Genomic DNA, 15494 nt, shown 5'->3' on the forward strand with positions numbered 1-15494 from the left:
CTACAACCAAGATTACTCTATCCTGCAAAGCTATCATTTAGAATTGATGGACATAAAAAGAGTTTCCCAGATAAGAAAAAGCTGAAGGAGTTCATCACCCCCAAACCAGTATTATATGAAATGTTGAAGGGTCTTCTTGAAGGAGAAGATAAAAGATATGAACAATAAAATGGCCTTAAATATGTATCTATCAACAATTGAATCTACGAACTAACAGAACAAGCAGAACAGAAACAGATTCAGATACAGAGAACTTTTTATTGGCTCCCAGATGGGAGGGGGTTTGGGGGATAGTCAAAAAGGTGAAAAGAGTAGGAAGTACAAATTGTTTGTTAGACTGAGGAACCTCAGAGGAAAGGAGGAGAAGCACAGGAGGAGATAAATCAAAGAACTTATATGTATATATATGCATAACCAGTGGACACAGACAACAGTATGGAGAGGGTGGGAGGGGGTGGGAGCAGGGAGTAGGGCATCAAGGTGGGAAAAAGGAGGGGACATCTGTAATACATTCAACAATAAAGATAATTTAATACAAAAATAAATAAATATATAAACCATAAATGAACATCAAGTAGGAAAAGCACAAATACTGATTTTTCTTCACAAAATTTAGGTATCTGCTTTCACCTTAAAAGATTTTTAAAGTTTAGGATAGAGGTCACTAGAAGTAAGTTCATGTTCAGCAAGATACATCAAAAAAAAAAAGGAGGGACTGATTTGATGGGAGCCCACCCTGGGTCTAATTTAGAAGTTTCCATTTATGTCATTTCGAATTTGGGGAGACTGAACCCTCACTGAATGCATTGGTCTGACTGTCTCCCAAGCTTGACACCCAGGGTTCATGACTGCCGTTCCTGGCACCATCATAAATATTCATACCCCTACTAATAATTTGCAAGCCAAATTCATTTGGCTTTTTTCACCCCATCAATCTTATAATTAATAAGGGTGGTGCTCTTGTTTCACTTTCCTCCAAAAGAAAAGATAAATGAAATAAAGAGTCATCCTGTAAATTTAAATAGGAGTGCCTCTCGTTGATTAAAAGCTGATGCTATCATATTATGGTGGAAGGGGCGGCTTCAGCCATTTCTCTCGCTGGTGGCTGACTGTGGGGGGGGCGGCAGGGGGAGAGGAGCAAAGAAAGCATTTCCAGATGTGGCAGCATGAGCCTCAATCTGAAGAGCTTGGTTATGTATTAAATAATGCATAGAAGAACTTTGTAATATTCTGTAGAAAAGTGAGTTGTAAGGTATATTTACAAATTGCACTCTATCTACTGTTTGGATAAGTGGACATTAAAGATAGCATGCCAATATCCAGAGAATTAGATTCTAAACAGTCTGCAGGCTCTGCCTGCAGTTTAGAATTGGAGATATTTTAGAAAGTTGTCCAAATTTAGTGATCACTGTGTCTTTGAAGTGATGGCCTTTGAATTAACACGATAGCCGCGTGTTTCTAAATCTTGTAAAGACTTGGGCTCCACAGAAACATTAAAGGAGGCATACATCACAGGATGACTGTACAAATAAATCAGTGAAATGCAGGGCATGGTAAAAATTCTCCACTCCCATTGGATTTTCTGAGGTCATTCATAGCAAAGCAGGAAAATAAAATTGAACATAATTTAGAAATAAAATTTTGATAATTGAGCTAAGTAACTTGAACTTGTCAATCACCTGTGACCTTATTCTATTTACACTTCACTTGAACATTGCAAAGTCCTAAGGCCAGTGGATAAGCCTCAAAGTATAAACAACTGCCCTTGCTCTGTTGTTGTGGGCAATATCACTCCTTCTGAACAGATGATTTAAACTGTATTAAAATTAAGAGACCTGTATAAATAAGTGGGCAGAAAAATCTTTGCTTTAATTTCTTTTAGGGGAACTTACTTTAAAGGTGCAATAATGTGTTGTTTGTGTGCATTGATTAGTTTCTTTTTGGAGCTCTTATCACCTGAGATATTCTTAGGACTCCCTCCCCCACCCCCTTTTTTAGGCAAAGGCAGGAAAGAAAACATCAGACATTCTTAGGGTTCCTTATCCTGAAAGCCTATATTTAAGTGTGTTGTTCTATCAAAGCATGCCATGTTCAAGGCTGCCCTTTAAAAATGTCTAAAAACAATTAAAGAAAAGATCATTTTTATGCTTTAATTCTATGCCAATTGATCATTGAGCTAAGTAATTGTGTCAAAATTGTGAAAAAAAAAGTATGCTTTCTTCTCTTGACTTTAAAATAGGAGAGTAAATGAGGGAGAAGCAAACCTAACTCCATGGCCTCCCTGTGTGTCCTCAGACCTGACCTAGTCCGTTGCTTCAGGGGTGAGAATGCACTGAGAGCCCACAGAGTGGGACCCCATGACGAGGGGCACAGGCTGGGAGTCCAGCCATCTTTGAAAGGAGTTCTCAGCTAGGTTAGGACGTGTGATTCTTACTCTTCGTGGGGTCTATGGGGGAAAACTGGCTTTTTCTCACTTGCTACCAAGTCTTTCTTAACCTTGGAAACTGACTGTTCAGTCATAGAATTTCTTTCCTCTACTTTCCCACCAACTTTTCAAAAGCAGAGTTCGATCCACCCAAAGCTTGTGGGGGCTTCCTGGGTCTTTGCTGCTGTTCTTCTAGGTCACCAAACAACACAGCACAGCAGTTTTCCTGCAGGAGAACCCTGGAAGGGATGACCAAGGGACTTCATGAGAGAGAGAGAGAGAGAGAGAGAGAGAGCGCGCGCAGGAATGGAGAGAAGGCCTCTGACGGTCACTCGTTCTGCCCCTGCAGCCACAGGCTGCTCTCCCATCCCTGGTGCCACCCTGAGTCCCGAAGTCACGGAGTGGCCCTGAGGACCACCTCCCAGAGAGGCTGCTGGAGCGGGCTGGGCCTGAGCTCTGCCCAGTGGCCTTCTGCGCCTTGAAAGGGCGCTGCAGGCTGAGCGCTTGGAGGAGTTCGAGCTGCCCTGCTGGTGGCACGTGTCCTCGCTCGCCAGCGGGGAGGAGCCGGGCAGTCCCTTCCGCACCTGGGAGGTGCCCGCCCGCACGGCTTCTCCGAGTCCTGGCGGTCGTCGGGGCCCGAGGACTGGATCTCTTCCCAATTCCTCTCCTCTCCCTGCGGTCGGGGAGGAGGAAAGTGCAACCCCCCCTCCAAGAGGGGTGTCTGCCGCAGAGCACCCCAAGTTCCTGCGCTGCGGCACCCGTTGTGTTCTTCCCCAGCCAGGGGGACCTGCGGGTTTTGCCCAAGGGTTTGTGTTTTGGTGTTCTTCCTTCCCTTTTATTTTTTTTTTGAGAGAAGAGCCGCGGCAGGGTGGGGGTGGGGCTGGAGGGGTAGGGTTGGGTCAGGGAAGAAATATTACAGAGGTTGGTGGAAGCGTTGTGTGCAAGTGGGTGCGCGTGCAACAGAAAGGAGAGAGGGAGGAGGGAGAGGAGGGGTGTGCGAGGCCAGAACTGTAGGCCCAGTCGGTCTGTGGAACTTGAGGCACCAAATCCAGCTCACCTCAGGGGTCTGGAACAGAAACCTCTCACTCAGGGTTCACTTAACCCTTTTTGTGCGTCAGTCCTCAAAACTTTCTTTGTTCCCCAGGACCCGGAGAGAGCCTAGCGGGGAGAGTGAGGCTGCAATGGCCATGTACAGAGGTTCAGACCAGAGAGCTGGGCTCCAGAGGGCCTGGCTCGAACCCAGCGCTCAGCGCTCTGGCCTCGGGCCTGCCTGCTGCCTTCAGATTCTTCTAGGTGAGAACGCTAGGCTTTCTTTGCACGGGTTTGGCTTGTTTGCTGTCAGAAGGGAAATTATGAATGGTGTTATTTTTATTTTTTATTTTTATTTATCACGTTGGTCTGAGATTGTGTTTACTGGGAGAAGTGAAGTGTAGAGCTAAGAGTTTGGTTAATTTTACATAAAATCCACCAGTAATGACGAATGGTGTTACAGCCGAGATTGGGCTGCTGGTGGACAGTGACCTGGATTGGCTCTGCATTTGGACAGAAGTATTGCTCCTGCTATACTATGTATGTGTACACAGCGTCACCAGTATCTTAAACACCCCGATTTTATTGGTTTCAAAAGACAAATGGGTTGACACATTCCAAGGGCCTACTTCTGTGTGAGTGGTTTGGACAGACTCTTTGGACTAAATGGATCTGCCTGCAAAACACAAAGAAAGGCAAAATATAGGAAAAGGAAAGGAAATTCAAATTAACTCTGGGAGAGTGAGAAGAAAGGGGAAGAGGAAGCTAGAAATTTTGCAGGGTTGGAAGAATGTGGAGAGAAAAGGAGAAATGGGGAGAGCAGGAGCGCGGGAGGAGAGGGGAGGACAGGGAAATCGGGAGGGAGAGGGAGAGGGAGAGGTGTTCACTCCCGAGGGCCAAGCAAGGGCTCTGAGGCCTTGGACACCGACCCCCAAACCCAAGTGCATCTCACAAAACAGGTTCGGCTCGTATTTCAGGCCGTCTCCTCGCCCTGCGTCCACGGTCCCCGGGGCCCTAATTCACTCCTGCCCTCTCTGCACAATGACATTCGAACCTGGGAAAATAATTGCATTAGAGCAGATTACTTATAACCGATAGTTATCCGTCTTTTTCTGTTCGACAGAAGTCTATTAAACTCAACACAGCCATTACCAGCTGAGCTCTAGAGAGCGGCTTCATTAAGAAAATTAAAATCATACTTTTGAATCTAAGCAAAGTCTGCGCAAGTCTCAGGGGCCCTCCCGCGTCCAACCTCGACGTCTCCGGAAGCACGATTTTCCCGCGAATCAGTCCCTGCTTTTTGGACACCGTGGGTCAGGGCGGAAAGATTGAGCGTGATGACAATTACTCGAAGATGGGACGTCTGAGCTCTGGAAGTGCCATCTTTCTCCCCAACCCCGTACCCACCCGCCCCGCCCCTGTCGCCCCCACCCCCGGGGATCTTTCCCCAGGCGCCACACCTGTGCAGGTGTGGCCGGGATTTGGGGAGCTGTTGGGGTGTCTTGGGTGGAGGGTGGAGGACAGGGCAAAGTATGGGTTCAGGGCCCAGGAAGCCGCGTGGGTGAACTTCCCCAGCTGATGTCTGCGGCCAGAGGCCCGCTCCAAGTGCACGTGTTTCACACACACACACACACACACACACACACCCCTAGTGCGGGGGCGGGGGCGGGGGCAGGGCGGAACTGAACTGTCTCCCTCCAGTGCCTTTCACAATCACTCCCGGACCGACGTGGCCTATGAGCCTTTTGTCCACCCGGGCAAGGGAGCCTGGCCCCAGGACTGGGCAGGCTGTTGCGTGTGCCTCGGACCCAGAATCTACGTTCCTTTGGCTGGATCTTCGGCTTCCGGGGGCCTATTGGGGTTTCCTCCTTGGTTTGGTAGGAGCTTCAGCTCTCGGTACCCCGACTCCGGGAGGATCCGCCCAGCTATGGGCTGAGAGAACAGGTGGGAAGCGTGAGCTGGGGGGAGGGGGACACCCTTACCTCCCCTCCCGGTAGCCTCAGGGGAACTGCTCCCCCGCTCCAGTGGAGGTGGTAGCTGCAACTCCACTTGCGACTGGAAGCATCACCCGGCAGAGCTGTCTGCTCAGTTAGGAGGGGGCGCCTTTGCATTGATTCTGTGGCATCTGGAAATTTGCAGGGTTGGAAGAATAATTTTTAGCATAGTTTATTTTTTTTGTTAACCACCGCCCTTCATTTCAGCATTTTGCTTTTTAAATTACTGTGTATTTCTCTGAAAGGTCTACCCAACTCAGGGCTCTAAAGGAAAACACACCAACTTGTGCCCTTCTTCCGGGTGTCCTTTCCTAGGGTTCTAGGAGCAGAGGGGGCACTGCTTCCATTTTTTTTACCAGAATGCCCAATAACATAGGGTTCTCACCCCTCTTTCTCCATGTCTAATGAAGGCTTTGAGATTTATTAGGAGAAAATAGCACACACACACACACACACACACACACACCTCCCAGCACTCAAATACAGAATCAGGTGGAGTCTGCTGGAAAGTGTAATGTTGCTTCTTGGCAAATATCTAATTCTCTTTTCCATAATTTCTATTTGACACAAAAGCCTACCAAATTTGAGTGATGAAAGTCAGCAAATAGACGTGGACAAGGGAACATCTTTTACATGTCCACAGCTTTCGACTCTCTAAATTGGTGGATATTAAAATTTTTTTTCCGGGGAAAAAGGGAAATGAAACAAATGCACCTTCACTGTTGTTGTTAGTGTTTTCTTCTCATCGAATGTACACAGGTCATTCGATTATTTTTCCTTTGTAGTGAAAGATGAGGAAATCAGAAATGAACAACAGCCTTTTAACAGCAGCAAACAAGACTTTTGAGATGATTTTCTTTGCTTCTATTTTCCTTTCTTTGCCCTTAAAGCAAAGCAAAAACAAAGATAAAAAAAAAAAAGGAAAAAACATCATTCCTACCGCAGAGTTTATTTTGTTGCCACAATAAAGGGGTGGAGACAGTTAACAGCTATTTGAGATGATAATGCTTAGTGATCCCATTCTTTTAATCATACTCTTCAAGTGCTTTAAGATTAATGGCAAGAGGTGTTTTCAGTCTCTTCCTAAGGACCTTTGCATTAATTTACTGAGAACATTGACCAGACTGTCAACGTCTCCAAATTGCATTAAGTTGAACTGAGACAAATACAATGTGATTTTCATATTTTCTTCATCTGTGAGGGTATTTTACTGGAAATTCTATTTGGGTTCAGTTGCAAACAGGGCATTTGCTTCCTTTTCATATATATAATATATAGAGAGAATGTGTTTTATACACACACATTATACACACATTTAAATGAGCCACTGTCGTCTGCAAATAACTAACTCCCCTTCCACTTCTAAGCCAAAATGAAGACCTTTCGAAAGTCAATTCCAGTGGCAGGAGGCAGTTTCTGCTTCCTCCAGACCAGGATTTACACGTAAAGTAAGTTTGAACGCACTGGACTTCTTCAAAACAGACCAAAAAAGAATGACAGCAACTTGGAGTATAAATATTTAACTTTACCTCAGTTAACACAAGAGCCCCAGCAATTCTTCCGACAGCCCGACTAAGGCGTCGCTTCACCGGCCGCCTCTGCCTCGCCCCAGGAGCGCAGTTCCCTGAAGTCCCCCGGCCCCTGTCCGGGTCCGGCAGCGTCCCCCAAACGGAGGGTTGGAGAAGGCGGGGTGGGGGGTTCTAGGGAGAAGCGAGGGAAGAGAATGGATTTTGAAACTGGAACGACCTGGTGCTCTGGCAGGGAAGGAACGTCAAGTGCCCACCTTTCCCTCGCCGTCCTCCCCTCCCGGTGTTCCTTCCCCCGCGCCTCATTTCTCAGAGCATTTCACAAAACCCCGAAATCTGGCACTTTAAAAAGCAAACCCACGAGCTAAAGTCGTTCCGCGTTGCAGATTTACACTCTTTGCATGGGGTCTAGCGGTGGTCAGAAGACTTTGGGGAGTCGGGGCTGCTCCGGCCGCGCCTTGGCCGAGCGCGGAGGCTGGCGGCGGAGTCGCGGGGCGCCCGCCCGAGGTGGCCCGGCTCTCTTTACCTGGGCGCCGCGCGTCGGGCGGTCAGAAATCCCGGGGAGAGTCTTGGGAGAGCGGAGAAAACGCCTTTGTGCACCGAAACAGTTGGAAAACAACCCAAACACACTCAAATAGGACCAGCCCCACACCTTGCATTTGACGTGAAGCCCCAGAATAAGATCATGTGTCAAAGACATTGGAGGTTTATTTTGGAGCCCTTGAGCTGGCCTTTCCGTTTCCAGCAAAATTGAGAAGCATAGGAGGAGGATTACACGGGGGAAAGACGTGTGTGTGTGTGTGTGTGTGTGTGTGTGTGTGTGTGTGTGCAGATAGGACTGTGACAACTTTCTCTATCTTGAAATAAACAAAACCCGACAAGGGCCAGTATTTTCTTTGCGCTGCAAGAAAGGGTCATTCAAGACAAGGAACTGTCTGAATTCCGAGAGCGATTCCTGGGGACTTGCCTGAAATAGTTCTAGTTCCCTGGGAGTTTGATTTTGCGAGGCTGCAATATAATGTTTTGTATTGGCCTCTTTCCCCATGAGATAGCCATTTAAAAAAAATCTTCTCCAGCATATATTAAAAACATTTCTTTGGACTCGGAATCGACAGTTCGCAGAAACAAACAACCCACAGCGAAAACTCAGAGAATAAAGAGGTTTAGAAAATGTGTCCCTTTCCTAGTCATTTGATAGTTTATTCCCCGGAGGCCAAATCAAAGTGGGGGTCCCTTCCTATTTTATTATTATTTTTATCGTTTACTCATTTAAATGTTCAGCCTTGACAACCTATTCCCCTGCTGCGGGGTTTTGCTGCAGAACAGAGGTGGGGGCAGTGGACAGAGTCGGCGAAGGGGGGCTGGGGGCGGGGGGCGCAGAAAAACAATTCGCTTCGCGGGGGGCTGACCCGCAGCGTTCTGCTCCACTGGACAGCAGGGGGCGCTCTGACGTTATCTCTGGACAAGACATCCAAGCCGCTCAGAGCGGCAAGACAGGCTTTGCAGTTTCACGCAACTGCAAAAGGAAGGGGAGGAGGAATTGTAGCTCCTAAACCCTCAACAGCTATTCCACTTGGGTTATTTACCCTCTATTCGAAATGTACCTACGTCTCACTTTACCTACCCACCCTGCTTATACTGTACCCCCCTCCCAATCAACCTCTTTTCATCTGCATCTATGCAGCGCGTGTATAATCTCTCTTCCTAGCCTTGAAATATACATTAGTGCAACTTATTAAATGCGACGATGAATAGTCAACATTTTTTTCGCCTGTTAGTTCCGCTGATCCAAGCAGGATTTATTTGTAGATCTCACATCCCGGAGCCCTAACGCAGTGTTGTTTAAAAAAAAAAACAAACAAAAAAAAAAACTTAAATAAAATTGGTCAAATGTTGACAACCTTTAAGCCAATCTAACACTCAAGATTAGTGATGAGAAACTAATGAGAAAATATCAGATCTCTAGGCCTGAGGGCTGCCAATTAAATCTTCACTGATTGAAAAATAAAAGCGGACTTGGGGTGTGAGCCCGGCTCAACTTCAACTAATAATTTAACATGTTGCCGGGGTCCGCGCCTTCTCTCCTCTAAACGGCTTCGCGTAATAGAGCTTCGTCCTCTCTCATCCCTCAACCTAAAAGCCAAGTGTTATTTCTCAGAATATTTCAAGAGACCCAAATCAGGATGATCATTTCTTACACGGCAAATATTAGGCCTTTAAGCAATATGATTTAACTAATTAGAAAATTTACATCATTAAGTCTCAGGGAGAGAAAAAAGAGAAACAAATCTGCCAGTCATTTTAAAGGAGACAGGCACTATTGAAGTGTGAAGAAATCGGCTCTAATTCAAAAAGGCAATCGGGCAGAAAAAGCCCTCAACATTACCCTGCTAGTTATTAATCAGAAAGGGCTCTCTCTCCTCCCCACACCCCTCCTCTCTCAGTAGAGTTTAAGTTCGCGTTTTTGCCAGTGGCCCATGTCATATTTATATGGAGGTTTTGTCTGCTAAAGGATTAAAATTTGAAAATGTTTCAATATGAAGAAAACAGAATCCTCAAAGGGGAAAATATTCACAGAATCACCTCTCTTTCAGACAAAAAACCTGTTGTGATCATTCTCACCCCCTCTTTATTTTTCCCCCCATTCTTTCCTTTTTCTTCCCATTAAGTTCCTATTTTGAAACCTGCTTGGTGAGAACTAAAGTCTTTGTGTTAAGCTCCCCTCCCCCTCCTTTCTTGCACCCCTCCTTCCTCCAAAGCGAGAAACTTAGACTGAAAGCAGAAAAGTACAAATACATTAACAAAGCCCCGCTCACTTGATAAAAAGGCCATGGTCTAAGCTTACATGTCAGGAATCTAAGGGAAAGGAGATCAATCCGGTGGGTCTACAGACAAAAGATGATGAACTAGAAATGTCCCCCACCTATGTATGATATTCGATTGTGTGGCTGAAGTGAAAAAGAAAGGCAGAGAGGTGAGAATTACTTTAAAGTGATTGTGGTGGTTGTGTGGCTTTTTCTCTGTGCCCCCTCTCATTCAGCTTGTAACAGCAGTCTCATTCTATATAGGTGCCCCTTCCCATGAGACTTTTACTTAAGCCCTGGGTACACCACACACAGAGCCCTGGTCTCCTCATTCCCAGCAAATTAACTGGAGAGGGAACTTCCAAGGAACTTTGGGAGTGTGTAGCTCCATTTGGAAACTCAGGCCCTTCCTGGTATTTCTGAGGACTTGTTCTTAAACAGACATTGGGTATAAAAAAATTAATAGCAAGTCTTAGGTATTCAATTCCCCTTCATGATGATGATTTCTTTTTAAATTACAAAGAGCTCCCAAAGGCTCATTTTCCCCCCTGCCCAGCCCTCTTACTAGGTTCCATTCTAGCCTCGTTTGCTTATTCTCTTCTCTGTCTTACATTCGGAAAGTGTCACTGCCCTCTTTCCCACCAAGTGCCTGGGCCTGGAATTCTCAAGTCCTTGGGCTTCCGTGGGCCTGGGGCTGCTCGCCCATAAAGGGCAGGGCCATTCCCCACCTCACAGTCAGCTGGGCAGGAGAGAGCAGTAGCAGACCCGGGCTATTAACACACCGCAGTTAATTCTCTGCGGGAACTTTTACTAGGTGGGGTGTGTGGAAGGAGAAAACATCTGTAAACAGTGAGTGCTCTCGAGGGTGGGGAATGAATTCTGACACAGAGGCCAGAACACATAAAATATGGCAGAATTTGTGAAAGAACCAGCCAGGAGTTAAATTTTGATGGACTAAGGAATGGAAAGAGGAGGGAGGAGCATTGGGAAAAGTTTAAAAGGCTCCTCGAATGCACCTTCTTTTCTGACCATCACGGACTGAGCAGATGGGAGTGCTTGCTCCTCCTTGAGAAATAGTAGAGTAAAATGGACACTTCTGTCACCTCCAGGAGGTGGGACACAGAGAGGTGAAAATAGTCAAGACAATGGCCTCTGGCACTGGAGGGCTCTCTGGCGGGCTCCCCACCCTTCGCCTGGTCCCTCTAGGACACCCCCCCCCCTTACCTTTGTTGCTTTTGATCTGACACTGGATGTTCCAGGGAGAGGAAAAGACCACGAGAACCAACCGGTCTCCTGCATCTACTCCGAAGCCAAGAAGCAGTACAATAAAATTTACAACGCCTTTAACACCTCGCAAGTAAAGCATTAAAATTCTCTTTAATTGAGAAAATATTGATTTTGAAGTCTAAAAAGAGCGAAATCGTAATTTAGCTGCGAACTTTCAGGCGAGAATATAGCGCATTATGTCGCCGTATTATGGATCCACCCTTTATACCCATGCAACATCACATCTTTAATTGCGCTACTTTATGAAGTGATAAAGACAAAAGATAACCGGACTTAGGCAAACGCTTTACAAAAAAAATTTTTTTAAGGACCTAGTGTAATTTCCTTTTCCAGTTATTTATAAAAGATCTCTCTCTCTCTCCCTCTCTCTCTCAGCAGAAAAAAAAATGTCCAAAGGGGAGGAAACAAATAAAAAGAACGGAAAACCACAGATCAGTCTAAAAGCAACTCACATTAGCAAATCCGTTGATATTCTTTACCAGAGGAGGAATGAAGCCAACACATTTAAGAAAATGCATTCACGGGCAAAATTGCATCCTCCTTGAAACGAAACAAACCTGGGTCTATTTTCTTACTTTACTCCCCCATCCTTGGGGGTGGGGGGTGCAGCATCCATTGGTGGATGGGGAAGGGAAAGAAAAATCAGGCTTTCTATGTTATTTCTGTATCGGTTTTTGGTATTATAGAGGAGTAAAGAAGTTTTTGTGTGGTGGTTTTTCATTGATCAGTCACTCTGAGCTAATGTAATTATCCTCATCAATAGGAGGCTGCAGAGAGAATCATTATGTGGGTGACATTGATAAATGATCGCCCAGGAACGGCCCTCTCGCGGGCAACCCCCACATCTGACCCTCCCACACACACAATGTAGTCATAGAAACACCTAAGAGAACCTCGGGCACCGCCGCGGAAGGGGCCAGAGAGGGAAGAAAAGCCTGAGGCGGCCGAGGTGGGGGTGGGGGCGGGTGGGGGCGGCCAGTCCCAGATCCAAACCAGCTCCAACGACAAAAACAGCCGACGGCGGGAGCGAGGAGGGCGTCGAGGGAGGGAGAATCCCCCTTCCCTGCAGCAGACCCTCGCACAGTTGCTCACAACAAAGTGCAAATCCGCGCTCCAGACGGACCCAATTCCTCCACACCTTTCCCCATGTGCGACCTCACCACCACCAACATCTGATGTTTGCCGAGACACACATTCAAATAGGTTTCTGCTAAGGAGTTCAATAATTAGGTTACAAAACCTGTAGGCATCTCATTCTCACGCGGGTCCCCCGTTCAGACAACAACAACAGCGCCCCAAACAAACAGCAAACAAACCGAACCCATCCGAACAAAGACAGCAGCTGGGCCACGCTCACAACCCCCCACCGGCGTTTCCCCCAGTTTGTTACTGGGCGACCCCTTCCTTTCACTCCACCTCCTCACCCAGAGTCTCTGATTATGAGATAATGGATTTTGTGATTGTTCCTGTCAGAGGGAGAAAAAAAAATCCCCACCGAACCCCACGTTTCCATGTTTTGACTGTTTTATTTAAGCCAATGGGAAAGTATTGAGAGCAGTAATTGATTCATATGATCCATAAATCGATGTCGGAAAAGGGGGTGGGGTGCGGCGTGGAGGTGTGTGAGAAGTAAGGGGGGTGATGCTATTTATTTATTTTATTTCTAAAGCTTCAACTAAAGTAGCTTTGACACTGTTGGGGCTGGAGGGGAGGGGCTGCTGGGCTCTGCTGGATCATCCATCATCGCTGTCACCCAGAGTCTGCCCCGAGGAGCCGTAGACGCAATCTCCCTTCTGTCTCTACACCGAAACTATTAATATTAAAACCTCCCTTCAAACACTGCCCCGACGGTCTCCATTCTCCTCACAATCCGAGCGGCCTCCCCCATCAGACCCGCATTTCCCCTGCGCCGCAGCTTCCTCCCAGCCGGGCCCCGACGACCGCGCGATGCCCCGAGTTGATGACTGCCACCGTCAGGGCCCCGCTCTCCCTCCGCATCCCTCCCACTCTGTCTACCTCCGCCCCACACGCTCTCCGCCCGCAGGCCAGGTGAGGGCGGCCGCTCGGAGGGGGCGTCCCAGCCCCCTGCCCTGCGCTGCCTCCCCCAGGCCCCGTCCGCACCAACCCTGCCCGGGGGCGTCGGGCGGCCCAGGCTGCGGAGCAAGGGCCACTGGGCACATCCGAACACCCAGGCACTGGCCTTTCTAACTTAGTGGCGACGGGCAGCGTTGGGCCAGGCTCCTTATCAAATTGCTGGCCTGCAAGACTAATGGGGAACTTGTGGAGGATCTCTGTCCCGTCCCTTTGAAGGAAGGTCCCTCCTCTGACAGCTGCTAGAGATATTAGCCACATTTCCTTTCCCAAATCTGCTCCGGGTTAACAGGCCCGTGGGGGCGGGCGGGGGCTAGGAGGCCGGGAAGATCCTGATAGACTCTTCTGGGCAAATCTGACGGGGGTGAGCTGGGAGGGGGGCTGACCCAAGAGGTGGGAGGTTGAAAGGGTGGATGGAAGACACAGACTTTCCTGGTTTTTTTTTCTCTTTTCCTCTTAAAATGTGGCTTCTTGCTCAATTCCCAACCCTTAACAGATGGCAACTGCAGTTCCCTCAGAATTTCTTAAAGAAAGGGAAACCTTTGGAATTTATTTCTGCTTTTGCTTTTCCATATAAATAAAAAGTGTTTTTATATTACTCTTGTTTTGGAGAACATAAGCAATTTTATTCAGACTACAGTATTTCCTTTAACACTATATGGTTGTCAAAACACCATTCCCAGTTTCTTTGCTTTTGACAGCTGAGTCTTTCTTAAATATACCCAAATCGGAACTCTTTATACTAAATAGTAAACCCGAGATAGGAGCAAGTGCTTCCCGAGGTGGTATAAAATAAGCATCATACAAATTGGACAACACCACCACCTCTCAGCGTTGGCATATGGGGTGGGGGGATGCAAACACACATTATTACAATTATTATTCATTTCCAAATATTTAAAAAAGGTTAATATGACAGGATGTGGTTTTGTTGAAGAAACTATGCCTGAGATTCTTTTATTCATTCAAAGCAAGGGTAGAGAGCTCTGAGGTCTAAACTTCGATGAAATACTTATTAATAATTGCATGAAACACTTCCCAAACATGAGCCAATTAGCAAGTAAACTTTTCAGTGAGGAAACAAAGAAAAACTTTGCCCCCCCAAAAATGTTCAGCTGATGTAAGAGTTAATTTATAAATGGAGAACTTGTCAAAATTTACCCAAAAACATTTAAAGTAAAAGTATACAAATATTGAAATTTTGCAAGAAGACTCCATGTGAAATGGGATAACAAAAACGAGAGGGAAGCTCTCTCTTTTCCAAGTGGCACAGAATGTCTCCATTATCAGTTAGTTTGTTTCAGAAATGTTATTTCTATGTTTAAACAGCAGCACATGAACTAAAGTTATAAATGTATTTATGAAAATTCTACCTAACTACAAACAACACAAAACAGTAGAAGCTTATTTCCTTGTTCCTTTGTATACAACTTCTATTAATGTTTTCTGCAATGGGAAGACAGAAGAACCCCAAATAAAATACAAACTTGGATTTCTGAGACAGTGAATTATTTCCCTATCAAGTTGACATTACACAACTAGCTAAAGACTATATTCGATCTTCTAAACACAGGATTCAAAATTTAGGTATTACCAATTTGCAGGATGGCATATTTACTTGAAAAATTGAGGGGACATGCAAATACCTCACACCTTTTTTTTTTTCACTTTGCACCCTTTGGCAGGCACTGTTTGTGCAGCATCAGCCAGCTAATGACACAAATTTCCAGAAATGTTGAACGAGACTTTGAAAACAGCATTATATTGCCTGTTTTGTTGTTTTAGGAAAAAATTTAAGCTAAGTCACCAAATCACGCTAGTGTGCCTGCACATGGAGGTGTCTGAAATAAAAAGACATCATAATATAATTTATATTAAATATTAATGATTAAGTAATCTTTTCAACTCAGGACTTCAAACTCCATAGAAGTTGTTTACTCAGCTATGAACATCTATATGTAAATTTTAATTTACATATTCAACAGTATCTTAGTAAGTAAGACAGAAAAAAAACACAGGCAGATGAATTATCTTCAAGCACAGACGTTAGTTATTTCTTATGATGTAAAATTAACCCTGAAAAAGCCCTTTATCCTGGCAGAGGAAGAACATGAAAAGCTTTGTCTAAAAGTATTTTTTTTAACATCATGCATTTAAAAAGGAGGTGGGATATGTTGAAGGTGATCCTTCAATCTGGCTCACACACACACACACACACACACACACACAATCAATTTCATACCTTTAGAAGTTTTCTGCTGGGAGAATTTACAGGCCAAATATACACCGAAAGGCTACTGATGGTTACCTTAAAATTCTTGGTGAGTTAAGTTCCAAA

Source organism: Molossus molossus, unplaced genomic scaffold (assembly GCF_014108415.1).
Source record: "Molossus molossus isolate mMolMol1 unplaced genomic scaffold, mMolMol1.p scaffold_m16_p_1, whole genome shotgun sequence".
NCBI classification, from domain to species: Eukaryota; Metazoa; Chordata; class Mammalia; order Chiroptera; family Molossidae; genus Molossus; species Molossus molossus.